Raw genomic sequence first — 13,170 nt, forward strand, 5'->3', positions numbered from 1 at the left:
TACAAAAATTTGGAAAAGAAAACCACCCAGAGGTCCCACCAGTTCAGCTGCAAAGACTGAGGAAGTGGCTCCCAGGCTGCACAGTATAGCCTGGCTATAGGAGGTATAGCTGTCACACAGAACCAGGTATTCAGGAGAAAGAGAAAGAGGGTAAGTATAGAGATACGAGAGCTGAGAAATGAAGACATACAGAAAGGAAAAAGGAGAGAATAAAAAAGGAAAAAGACATACCCCCAGGGGCTGAGCAGATTGGGGAAGTGGCTCCTAAGCCAAAGAGTGCAGCACAGCTAAAAGGGGCTTCTAAGCTATGAAAAAACAAACAAACAAATGAACAAAACAACACAGAACAAAGCAAAGCCAAAAAAAAAAAAAAAAAAAAAAAACCTCAGCAATCCCACCAGCTTGGTGCTACGAGCAGAGGGAGTGGTTCCTTGGTTAAGCAGCACTTCACAGCCTTTCAAGAAGAAGCATAGCTGGCAAATGGAGCCAAGAGTTCAAGATGGAGGGATGCTGGGAGACAGAGAAGAAATGGAAAAAAAGCAACATCAACAAGAGACAAATGGCACTCAGAGAATAAGTAAGTGTGTGGGGGCAGGATGAACACAAGTGGCCCCGGAACTGAGGCAGTTGCCTCCCTACCAAGGAACTGTGGCCAGTAGGAAGCAGAGGAGGCCGAGAGTGGGGGGTGGGGTAGAATGGTGGGGGTTAGGAAAGCGTATATCACTGGTTACCAGGTGCTCTGTCTCCTGCTGGGAACTTTGTGAGGTTGCTCTCCTATATTCCTGGTCTGCCGATCTCTGATGTGGGTGGGGTGAATCCAAGTGGTATGGACTTTGCTCTGTCCAGTCAGCCGAGCCACTGTAGCCAGCAAAGAAACACAAAGGTAAATCAGCGAGGAACATTTAGGGGGTGCAAAAGGATATATCATTGATTGCTGGTTGCTCTGTCTCCTTCTGGTAGCTCCACAAAGCAGCTTTCCCATCTTCCCTGTCTGCCAAGCTCTTACAGGTATACAAGATGGTGAAACTGTGCTGCGTTAGTTGATAGGGCACCTGCGCATGTATCTCACCTCACTCTCTGTTCTCTGTCAGTTTCTTTCTCCATTTGGTGTTTGGCTAAGTTCTTTATCTCTTCATTTGACATCTCAGGTTCCAGGAATGATGTTTGGCTCTGTTTTACATAGTTTTTTGGGTCTTTGCTGTGGAGAAACAGTGTGGTGCTTCTGTCTGTGGCTCCATATTGGCCGAAAGTCCAAAATGTTCTTTTTGACGATGAATGCAATGCCATCCCTCTACAGTTTGTCATTCTGGCCTAGTAAACCATAAGATTATCTCTGTCAAAATGTCCAATACCAATCCATTTCAGTTTACTAATGGCTAGGATCAATTATTATGTATTCCATTTCATTTTTGAAGATTTCTAATTTACCTAGATTCATACTTCATACATTCCATGCTCCTATCACTAATGGGTAATTGCAACTGTTTATGCTCATTGTGAGTTGTGCCACATCAGCAAATGAAGGTCCTGGAAGCTTGAGTCCATCCATGTCATTAAGGTCTACTCTACCTTGAGGTAGCAGCTCTTGCCCAGTCATATTTTGAGCAGCTTCAAGCCTGAGGGTTCATTTTCTGGCACTATATCAGACAATGTTTTGCTGGTATTCATAAGGTTTTCACTGGCTATTTTTTTTCTTCAGAAGTAGACTCCCAGGTCCTTCTAAAACTGTCTTAGTCTGGAATTTCAGCTGAAACTTGTCCACTAAGGGTGACCCTACCAGTATTTGAGTACCTGTGGCATAGGTTCCAGCCTCACAGCAACATGAAAGCCACTGCATTACCACAAACTGACAAAACATGGAGAATTTTTTTTGATTAACTAATGAAATAGTTTTAGAATGTTTGGCTGCTAAAACTTAATGCTAGCCGAGTATACTTTCTTTTCTAGTGCACAGGAAACATTCTCTAGGATAGACCACATATTAGGTCATAAAGCAAGCATTTGCAGAATCCAAAACATCAAAATATTACAAAGCATCTTCTCAAACTACAAGGCCATAAAAGTAGAAATCAATAAGAGAAAAAGCAGAGGAAAAGTTAAATACTTGGAAACTGAACAATACCCTGCTCAAAAAAGACTTGGTTGTAGAAGACATTAAGAAAAGAATAAAGAAATTCAAAGAATCCAGTGAGAATGAAAATACTTCCTATCAGAACCTTTGGGAAACAGCATAAGCAGTGCTCAGAGGTCAATTTATATCAATAAATACACACATACAAAAAGAAGAAAGGGCTAAAATCAAAGAACTGTCCCCAAAACTTGAACAAATAGAAAGAAAGCAAGAAAAAGAAACCGTCAGGCACCAGACAAAAACAAATAGTAAAAATTAGAACAGAATTAAAAATTAGAGAACAGAAAAACAATTGAAAGAGTTAACAAGATCAAAAGCTGGTTCTTTGAAAAAAAATCAACAAAATTGATAAGCCATTGGCCTCTCTGACTAAAGAAATACAGGAAAGGAAGCAAATAACCCCAATAAGAAACGAGATGGGCCATATCACAACAGACCCAACTGAAATTAAAAGAATCATATCAGATTACTATGAAAAATTGTACTCAAATTTGAAAACCTAGAAGAAATGGAAGAATTCCTAGAAACACACTACCTACCTAAACTAACACAAACAGAAGTAGAACAACTAAATAGACCCATCACAAAAAAACAGATTGAAAAAAGACAACACAAAAAAAGAAAATTACAGACCTATATCCCTCATGAACATAGATGCAAAAATCCTCAACAAAATTCCAGCCAATAGAATTCAACAACATATCAAAAAAATAATCCACCATGACCAAGTGGGATTTATACCAGGTATGATTTTTTTTTTTTTATGCAAGAATGGTTCAATATTAGAAAAACAATTAATGTAATCTACCATATAAACGGAAACCCTGGTGGCATAGTGGTTAAGTGCTACGGCTGCTAACCAAAGGGTCAGCAGTTCGAATCTGCCAGGCGCTCCTTGGGAACTCTATTGGGTGGTTCTACTCTGTCCTAGAGGGTCGCTATGAGTCAGAATTGGCTCAACGGCACTGAGTTTTTTTGTTTTGTTTTGTTTCACCATATAAATAAAACAAAGACAAGAACCACATGATTTTATCAATTGATGCAGAAAAAGCATATGACAAAGTCCAACACCCATTCATGATAAAAACTCTCTACAAAATAGGAATAGAAGGAAAATTCCTCAACATAATAAAGAGCATTTATACTAAAAGAACAGCCCATTTCTTCCTTAATGGAGAAATTCTAAAAACATTCCCCTTAAGAACAGGAACCAGACAAAGATTCCCTTTATCACCACTCTTATTCAACACTGTGCTAGAGGTCCTAACCAGAGCAATTAGCCTGGATAAAGAAACAAGGGGTATCCAGATTGGTAAGGAAGAAGTAAAAGTACCTCCGTTTGCAGATGACATGATCTTATACACAGAAAATCTTAAAGAATCCTCAAAAAAAAAAAAAAAAAAAAAACCTGAAAATAATAGAAGAGTTCAGCAGAGTATCAGGTTACAAGATCAACACACAAAAATCAGTTAGATTCATCTGCACCAATAAAAAGAACGTTGAAGAGGAAATCACCAAATCAATTCCATTCACTTTAGCCCTGAAGAAGATAAAATATTTAGGAATAAATCTTACCAAGCATGTAAAAGACCTATACAAAGAAAACTACAAAGTACTAGTGCAAGAAACCAAAAGGGACCTACATAAGTGGAAAAACATACCTTGCTCAAGGATAGGAAGACTTAACATTGTAAAAATATCTATTCTACCAAAAGCCATGTATATATACAATGCAATTCTGATCAAATTCCAAAGACATTTTTTAATGAGCTGGAGAAACAAATCACCAACTTCATATGAAAGGGAAAAAAGCCCTGATTAAGTAAAAAAAAAAAAAAAAGTAAAGCATTACTGAAAAAGAAGAACAAAGTAGGAGGCCTTACTCTTCCTGATTTTTGAAACTATTATACTGCCATAGTAGTTAAAACAGCCTGGTACTGGTACAAAAACAGACACATAGACCAATGGAATAGAATTGAGAATCCAGGCATAAATCCATCCACATATGAGCAGCTGATATTTGACAAAGGCCCAGTGTCAGTTAACTGGTGAAAAGATAGTCTTTTTCACAAACGGCACTGGCATAACTGGATATCCACCTGCAAAAAAATGAAACAAGACCCATACCACCATGCACAAAAACTAACTCCAAATGCATCAAAGACCTAAACATAAAGTCTAAAATGATAAAGATCATGGAAGAAAAAATAAGGACAACATTAGGAGCCCTAATTCAAGGCATAAACAGAATACAAAACATTACCAAAAATGACGAAGAGAAACCAGAAAACTGGGAGCTAATAAAAGTCAAACATCTATCCTCATCTAAAGACTTCACCAAAAGAGTAAAAAGACCACCTACAGACTGGGAAAAATTTTCAACTACTGTATCTCCGACCAGCACCTGATCTCCAAAATCTGCATGATTCTGCTAAAACTCAACCACAAAAAGACAAACAACTCAAAGAAAAAATGGGCAAAGGATATGAACACGCACTTCACTGAAGAAGACATTCAGGCGGCTAACAGATACATGAGGAAATGCTCTCTATCATTAGCCATTAGAGAAATAAAAATCAGAACTAAAATAAGATTCCATCTCACTCCAACAAAGCTGGCATTAATCCAAAAAACACAAAATAATAAATGTTGGAGAGGCTGAGGAGAGATTGGAACACTTATACACTACTGGTGGGAATGTAAAATGGCACTACCACTTTGGAAATCGAGTTGGCACTTCCTTAAAAAAGCTAGAAATAGAACTAGCATACTATCTAGCAATCCCACCCCTTGGAATATATCCTAGAGATAAGAGCCCTTACACGAACAGATATATGCACACCCATGTTTATTGCAGCACTGTTTACAATAGCAAAAAGATGGAAGCAACCAAGGTGCCCATCAACGGATGAATGGATAAATAAATTATGGTATATTCACACAATGGAATACTACGCATCAATAAAGAACAGAGATGAATCTGTGAAACATTTCATCATGTGGAGGAATGGAGGAACCTGGAAGGCATTACGCTGAGGGAAATTAGTCAGATGCAAAAGGACAAATATTGTATAAGACCACTATTATAAGATCTTGAGAAATAGTTTAAACTGAGAAGAAAACATTCTTTTGTGGTTACCAGAGGAGGGTGGGAGGGAGGGTAGGAGAGGTTTATTTACTGATTAGATAGTAGACAAGAACCACTTTAGGTGAAAGGAAGGACAACACTCAATACAGGGGAGGTCAGCAAAACTGGACTAAACCAAAAGCAAAGAAGTTTCCTGAATAAACTGAATGCTTCTAAGGTTAATGAAGCAGGGGCAGGTGTTTGGGGACCATGGTTTCAGGGGACATCTAAGTCAATTGGCATAATAAAATCTATTAAGAAAAAATTCTGCATCCCACTTTAAAGAGCAGCGTCTGGGGTCTTAAATGCTAGCAAGCAGCCATCTAAGATGCATCAGTGAGTCTCAACCCACCTGGATCAAAGAAGAATGAAGAACACCAAGGACACAAGGTAATAAAGAGCCCAAGACACAGAAAATGCTACATGAACCAGAGACTATATTATCCTGAGACCAGAAGGTCTAGATGGTGCCTGGCCACAACCCATGACTGCCCTAACAGGGAACACAGCAGAGTATCACTGAGGGAGCAGGGAAACAGTGGGATATAGACCTCAAATTCTCATAAAAAGACCAGACTTAAAGTTTTGACTGAGACTAGAAGGACTCCGTTGGTCTTGGCCCCCAGACTTTCTGTTGGCCCAGGACAAGAACCATTCCAGAAGCCAGCTCATCAGACATGGATTGGACTGGACAATGGTTAGTAGAGGGATGCTGGTGAGGAGTGAGCTACTTGGATCTGGTGGACACTGGAGATTATGTTGGGACCTCCTGCCTGGAGGGGAGATGGTGGGGTAGAGGGGCTTAGAAGCTGACAAAATGGACAGGAAAAGAGAGAGTGGAAGGAGGGAGCAGGCTGTCTCATTGGGGGGAGTGTAATTGGGAGTACGTAGCAAGGTATATATAAGTTTTTATGTGAGAGACTGACTTGATTTGTAAACTTTCATTTAAAGCCCAACAAAAATTATATAAAAAAAAGAGCAGAAAAAAAAAAAAATAGAAGAAAAACACAGTGGGAGGCCTCACTCTACCTGATTTTAGAACCTATTATACAGCCATAGGAGTCAAAACAGCCTGGTACTGGTACAACAACAGACACATAGACCAATGGAATAGAATTGAGAATCCAGGCATAAATCTATCCACATATGACCAGCTGACATTTGACAAAGGCCCAAAGTCATTTAATTGGGGAACAGACAGTCTCTTTAACAAATGGTGCTTGCGTGACTGGATACCCATCTGCAAAAAAATGAAACAAGATCATACCTCACACCATGCACAACTAACTCAAAACAGATCAAAGACATAAACATAAAGTCTAAAACGATAAACATCTCAATTGATATTCCATCAATTCTTGGAGCCCTGTTTTTTGCCAATGCCTTCAGACCAGCTTAGACTTCTTCCTTCAGTACTATTGGTTCCTGATAATATGCTTCCTCTTGAAATGGTTGAACACCGACTAATTCTTTTTGGCATAATGACTCTGTGTATTCCTTCCATCTTCTTTTGATGCTTCCTGCGTCGTTTAATATTTTCCCCAAAGAATCCTTCACCATCGCAACTCGAGGCTTGAATTTTTTCTTCAGTGTTTCCAGCTTGAGAAACGCCGATCGTGTTCTTCCCTTTTGGTTTTCTGTCTCCAGCTCTTTGCACATGTCATTATAATACTTTACTTTCTCTTGCCACCCTTTGAAATCTTCTGTTCAGTTCTTTTACTTCATCAATTCTTCCTTTTGCTTTAGCTGCTCGAAGTTTGAGAGCAAGTTTCAGAGTCTCCTCTGACATCCATCTTGGTCTTTTCTTTCTTTCCTGTCTTTTCAATGGCATCTTGCTTTCTTCGTGGATGATGTCCTTGATGTCTTTCCACAACTCATCTGGTCTTCGGTCACTAGTGTCCCTATTTTTTTCTTCTGTGATCTTTATCGTTTGGAAAACCAACAGGGAAGAACACGCTTGGCATTTCTCAAGCTGAAAGAACTGAAGAAGAAATTCAAGCCTCAAGTTGCGATAGTGAAGGATTCTTTGGGGAAAATATTAAATGACGCAGGAAGCATCAAAAGAAGATGGAAGGAATACACAGAGTCATTATACCAAAAAGAATTAGTCGGTGTTCAACCATTTCAAGAGGAAGCATATGATCAGGAACCAATAGTACTGAAGGAAGAAGTCTGAGCTGCTCTGAAGGCATTGACAAAAAACAGGGCTCCAGGAATTGATGGAATATCAATTGAGATGTTTCAACAAACAGATGCAGCACTGGAGGTACTCACTCATCTATGCCAAGAAATATGGAAGACAGCTTCCTGGCCACCTGACTGGAAGAGATCCATATTTTTGCCTATTCCCAAGAAAGGTGATCCAACCGAATGTGGAAATTATAGAACAATATCAATAATATCACATGCAAGCAAAATGTTGCTGAAGATCATTCAAAAATGGCTGCAGCAGTATATCAACAGATAACTGCCAGAAATTCAGGCCAGTTTCAGAAGAGGACGTGGAACCAGGGATATCATTGCTAATGTCAGATGGATCCTGGCTGAAAGCAGAGAATACCAGAAGGACGCTTACCAGTGTTTTATTGACTATGCAAAGGCATTTGTCTGTGTGGATAATAACAAAATTTATGGAGAACATTGTGAAGAATAGGAATTCCAGAACACTTAATTATGCTCATGAGGAACCTATACCTAGATCAAGAGGCAGTTGTTTGGACAGTACAAGGGGATACTGATTGGTTTAAAGTTAGGAAAGGTGTGCGTCAGGGTTGTGTTCTTTCACCATACCTATTCAATCTGTATGCTAAACAAATAATACAAGAAGTTGGATTGTATGAAGAAGAATGGGGCATCAGGATTGGAGGAAGACTCATTAACAACCTGCGTTAGGTAGATGACACAACCTGGCTTGCTGAAAGTGAAGAGGACTTGAAGCACTTACTAGTGAAGCTCAAAGACCACAGCCTTCAGTACAGGTTGCACCTCAACACACACACAAAAAAAAACCCAAAAATCCTCACAACTGGACCAAAGAGCAACATCATGATAAAGGCATAAAAGACTGGCATTGTCAAAGATTTCATTTTACTTGGATCCACAATCAACCGCCATGGAACCAGCAGTCGAGGAATCAAAAGACGCATTGCATTGGGTAAATCTGATGCAAAGGACCTCTTCAAAGTGTTGAAGAGCAAAGATGTCATCTTGAAGACTAAGATGCACCTGACCCAAGCCATGGTATTTGCAATCGCATCATATGCATGTGAAAGCTGGACAATGAATAAGGAAGACCGAAGAAGAATTGACGCCTTTGAATTGTGGTGTTAACGAAGAATGTTGAATATACCACGGACTGCCAAAAGAACGAACAAATCTGTCTTAGATGAAGTACAACCAGAAAGCTTCTTAGAAGCAAGGACTGCAAGACTGCATCTTACCTATATTGGACATGTTGTCAGGAGGGATCAGTCCCTGGAGAAGAACATCATGCTTGGCAGAGTACAGGGTCAGTGGAAAAGAGGAAGACCCTTAACAAGGTGGATTGACATACTGGCTGCAACAATGGGCTCAGGCATAACAACGATTGTAAGGATGGCTCAGGACAGGGCAGTGTTTCATTCTGTAGTCATAGGGTCGCTATGAGTAGGAACTGACTCAATGGCACCTAACAACAACAACATTTCCCTTATAATCAGGAAACACATTTCTGTGCATGGGGCTAAAGTTTCGGCAGAGCTTCTAGACTCAGATTAGGAAGAAGCAAGGATGCAGAAGACCCTCAGTGAAATGGATTGGCACAATAGCCACAACAATGGACTCCAACATGCCAGTGATCGCGAAGATGATTCAGGACCAAGCAATATTTTGTTCTGCTGTACATAAAATCTACATGAGTGGAGTAAACTCACAGCAACTATCTATCTCTATTTTCTGCTATCAGGTTGGCTGGTTAGGATTGATGGAATACATGGTAAGATCAATAAAATTGGAGATCATGAGAACAATCTCACACTTCTTTTGCTCATGAATAATTATTATGTCCTAGGCGATGTTTGTGGGATATCATGTCAGTGTATGACCTAGTCTGTGAACCCTCAAACGTTGTGTGGTTGGAGGCACTGTGAAGACAGAAGGCACAATCTATATCTGAAGTATTTATCATTTCAATCTATATATGAAGAATTTTTCATTTCCAGTAAGTTTTTTATACTTAAGGTCACAGACCAAATTAAAGTTGCTAGTTATCTAACTTTAAAACAGGAAGATTATCCTGCATTATCCAGATAAGATCAACGTAATTACAAGCATCCTTAAAGTCAGAAGAGAGAGGCAGAAGAGAAAGAGGAAGATGTGGTAATGGAAGATTTTCAAAGATATGCAATGTGGTTGACTTTGAAGATTCATGAAGGGGATCATGAGACAGGATACATAGGTGACCTCTAGAATCTGGAAAAGCCTGGAGCCTCTAAAAGAAACACAACCATACTGACACCTTGATTTTAGCCCAGTGAGAACTATGTCAGACTTCCAACCCAGAGAACTTTTAAACCATTACATTTATGGTAATTTGTTAGAGCAACACTAGAAAACTGATACAACACCTTAAAGCATACACTTTAAGGATCCAGCTCTGGGTCCCCTTGCCAGGACATCAAATTGTAAGTCAATGTTAAGTGTCCTCATGTCAAAAACTTTTCCATCTCCGGACTTATGTTCTGTCCTCCTATGTTAACACCTTCAAGATTAACTCCCATAGTAAAGTGTTTCCCCGTTTCTCACCGTACATATTAGCTAGGTACTGCAATTCCTGCATGTAAATCATTTCTAAAAGAGTGAGGATTGTACTTTCCTGCCTTGGCTCACCTGACAATTGTCTCTGGTTAGTTATTTGGAAGTAATAAGGCACTGGTTTCTGGGTAAGGGATATAGGACAAAGCGCTGGATGAGAACAAATACCATCGCAAGACAACTGCTTCATGTGAGATGATTGCATGGGATCAAGCCAAGGAAGACTGGTCTACCCTCACGTGGGAGAGTTAACCCAGAGTATTTGAAATAATTTTGGAGTTCATGGTCTTCACCATTCCCCATAAAGATTGCCATATTTTGGCTCTCAGAATTTCATTCTGTCACTATCAGGACACTGATTTCAACAAAGGAAGTTCGTTTAAGCTGCACCTGCAGTCTTCTTTGTAGTTTTGCCACTTTTTTTTTTTTTTTTTTTGTCAAATCCTTTCCCTAATCTAGAGCACAATCTCTCCCTGGAGCAGATATGGTGACATTGGTAGCAGGGGCTCTATATTGAGTGCATGTCCTGGAGACATAATAGATGTAGCGTTTCTGGGTGGGGTTCTAATCTGGATCCAATACACACTCCTTTTTTAATCTTTTCCTTACCTTGAAATAGAAGAAAACACCAGCTAAAACCTGACAACCGGAATCTACTACTATGCCAATTTTTCAGTAGCATAAGAACTATAGCTTCTATAATCAGTAGTAAACTACCTGTGGTGGAATTCACCTTGAAATTCATGTAATCAAAAAAAAAAAATAGTGATGTGTATTTGTCATTGTAGTTCATGGTAGAATCCACAGCTTCCACATCCACACAGAAAAGTAGATGGTCATTTTCTCAAGATAAAGAAATGCTAAAGCTCTTGATACAATAAAATCGGTACAAATTTAACAGATGTAATACACCTTGGTACAAAAAAATAGAAACAGAAGATTCAAACACAAATACTTATTTAAATTTTCTTTATTGATAAAAATACAAATAAGAAATTAAATTGAAGTTAGCTTTTTAATGATCATATAATTGGAGATTCTGGTGCTAGATGGACAGTGACAAAAGTTGGCTTCTACCTCCACTGCAGAAACATACCTTTCATATAATAGTTTCAATCCTCTCTACTCAAGTTATCCTCTTCTCTGGATTATATTGAAAACTCACTAAATTTTTCTATCAGTGACGTATATATTTCTGTTTCAAAGCCCGAAAATTCTCCTGTGGCTTATCTATTCCATTTTGAAACGAGAAAATCTACTAGGCTTGGGACATAAGCAAATTAAATGTGAACTATAATAGCAATAAAAACAAAACAAAAAAACATCAAATAAACAAAAAATCCTTTGCCATTGAGTTGATTCTGACTCATGGCAACTCCAAGTGTTACAGAGAACTGTTCCATAGGATTTTTTGCTATAATCTTTATGGAACTAGATTCTCCAGGCATTACTTTCTTAGCTTTCCTGGATGGGTTAGAACTGTAAGCCGTATCTGAATAGTCCAGCCACACCTGAAAACAGCATGAAAAAGGAGAAAGAAAATGCCAGATCAAAACCACAAGTCATTCTGAGGATCCAGAAGAGGCAGAGATAAGTAGTGAAAAACCTACGACCAAGGGCCTTTCATACCTGTTTGTACCTTGTGTTTTTCTTTCTCTACATGAAATTGACTCAACCTTAACCAGCATATGTTTTCGTATTGTCTATTTTCTTGAAAAAATTAGATGACATTGCCCCAAATAGGATTCCATTAAATACACAATAAGAAGGTAATATTCTCTTTTGAATTCTCCCAGGTCAATCAAAATTTTGAAAAAGGATTTGAAACTTCCATTCATCTTTGGTCATCTGAGATCAGTTTCTTCCTCCATAGCTTCCTCATGGCATTTTTCACCTCAGCATTTCTCAGTGTATAAATCAGAGGGTTAAGTAAAGGTGTTCCAATTGTATAAAACACAGTTATCATTTTATCCATGGGGAAGGTGGTTGTGGGGCGCGTGTATATAAATATACAAGGAACAAAGAACAAGATGACTACAATGATATGGGAGATACAGATGGTGAGGGCTTTTTTCCTCCCTTCAGCACTGTGGTTTCTCAGAGAATACAAGATGGTAACATAGGAGAATATCAGCATGACAAAACTCACTGTGCAAATGGCCCCACTACTGGACACGAGTAGCAGGTTGGTCACATAGGTGTCTGTACAGGCAAGTTTCAACAAGGGCTGTAAGTCACATAAATAATGATCAATCACATTGGAACCACAGAAAGGTAAACTCAAAGTCAGAAAAATCTGAACTGAAGAATGCACACATGACCCTACCCAGGCTATAGCTACCAACACACTGCAGACCCGTCGGCTCATTATGGTCATGCAGGGGCTTACAGATGGCCACATAGCGGTCAACAGCCATCAGAATAAGGATGAAGATCCCCAGGCAGCCAAAAAAATGTAATGAAAAGACTTGGATCACACACTCACTGAAAGAGATAGTACTATTCTTCAGAAGGGCACCCACAATCATTCTAGGGGCTATGGAAGTAGAGAAGCAGGTATCAGATAAGGATAAGTAGAAAAGAAAGAAGTACATTGGACTCCCAAGTGCCCGGCTGGTCTTGATGGTAACGATAATCAACGAGTTACCCAACAATGTCCCTAAGTAGAAAAGCAAGAAAAAGACAAACAGTATTTTCTTTTCAACAGGATCTTGTGTCAACCCAAGCAGAATGAACTCAGTCACATTATTATTCAGCAGCATGATTTCATGAATGAGGAGAAGGCACAAGTGTGAAATGGTTCATCTGAAAAAAGTAAAAAATACAGGAATGAATTTATGGTGCTATGCAACAGTGTGAAATATTTTAAGAAAATTAATTTGTGGTGCTATATGATGTTATGGGATATTTTGAGCAAAAATAAATATTCCTCATCATAGACATTCTAGCTGTTGTTTCTTAATGAGTTGCTTCACCTTTGTCCCTCAATTTTTAATGACTTCTTCATAATGTCTTGTTTGTACATATGTATGTATATATGAAATACATATCGGTTTTAATGCATACTTGTATAAATGTATATTAGGTTTAAGTATATAGCAAACCAAAAACAAACAAGCCC

General features: G+C 38.9%; 1 pseudogene; it reads right to left on the bottom strand.

The window, feature by feature from the left end:
• Positions 1–11,883: 11,883 nt before the first annotated feature.
• On the bottom strand, positions 11,884–12,811 carry LOC126063938 (olfactory receptor 4C16-like; annotated as a pseudogene).
• Between the last annotated feature and the right edge of the window lie 359 nt (positions 12,812–13,170).

This window comes from Elephas maximus, chromosome 20 (assembly GCF_024166365.1).
Source record: "Elephas maximus indicus isolate mEleMax1 chromosome 20, mEleMax1 primary haplotype, whole genome shotgun sequence".
Lineage (NCBI taxonomy): Eukaryota > Metazoa > Chordata > Mammalia > Proboscidea > Elephantidae > Elephas > Elephas maximus.